Here is a 1,247-nt window from a genome sequence, read left to right as displayed (position 1 = left end):
AATGTCTAGCTAGAACAATGTCTATCCAGAACAATGTCTCTCTAGAACAATATCTCTCTAGAACAATGTCTCTACAGAACAATGTCTCTCTAGAACAACGTCTCTACAGAACAATGTCTCTCTAGAACAACGTCTCTACAGAACAATGTCTCTCTAGAACAACGTCTCTACAGAACAATCTCTCTCTAGAACAACGTCTCTACAGAACAATGTCTCTCTAGAACAATGTCTCTCTAGAACAATGTCTCTCTAGAACAATGTCTCTCTAGAACAATGTCTCTCTAGAACAATGTCTCCAGAACAATGTCTCTCTAGAACAATGTCGCTCTAGAACAATGTCTCTCTAGAACAATGTCTCTAGAACAACGTCTCTCTAGAACAATGTCTCTCTAGAACAATGTCCCTCTAGAACAATGTCTCTCTAGAACAGTCTCTCTAGAACAGTCTCTTTAGAACAATGTCTCTCTAGAACAATGTCTCTCTAGAACAATGTCTATCTAGAAATATCTCTCTAGAACAATGTCTCTAGAACAATGTCTCTCCAGAACAATGTCTCTCTAGAACAATCTCTCTAGAACAATGTCTCTCCAGAACAATGTCTCTCTAGAACAATGTCTCTAGAACAATGTCTCTCTAGAACAATGTCTCTCTAGAACAATCTCTCTAGAACAATGTCTCTCCAGAACAATTTCTCTCTAGAACAATCTCTCTAGAACAATGTCTCTAGAACAATCTCTCTAGAACAATCTCTCTAGAACAATCTCTCTGGAACAATGTCTCTAGAACAATGTCTCTCTAGAACAATGTTTCTCTAGAACAATATCTCTCTAGAACAATGTCTCTACAGAACAATGTCTCTCTAGAACAACGTCTCTACAGAACAATGTCTCTCTAGAACAACGTCTCTACAGAACAATGTCTCTCTAGAACAACGTCTCTACAGAACAATCTCTCTCTAGAACAACGTCTCTACAGAACAATGTCTCTCTAGAACAATGTCTCTCTAGAACAATGTCTCTCTAGAACAATGTCTCTCTAGAACAATGTCTCTCTAGAACAATGTCTCCAGAACAATGTCTCTCTAGAACAATGTCGCTCTAGAACAATGTCTCTCTAGAACAATGTCTCTAGAACAATGTCTCTCTAGAACAATGTCTCTCTAGAACAATGTCCCTCTAGAACAATGTCTCTCTAGAACAGTCTCTCTAGAACAGTCTCTTTAGAACAATGTCTCTCTAGAACAATGT

Source organism: Biomphalaria glabrata, chromosome 7 (genome assembly GCF_947242115.1).
Source record: "Biomphalaria glabrata chromosome 7, xgBioGlab47.1, whole genome shotgun sequence".
In the NCBI taxonomy this organism is placed as follows: Eukaryota; Metazoa; Mollusca; class Gastropoda; family Planorbidae; genus Biomphalaria; species Biomphalaria glabrata.
The sequence above is the reverse complement of the archived record's forward strand: the minus strand, read 5'-3'. Positions refer to the sequence as shown.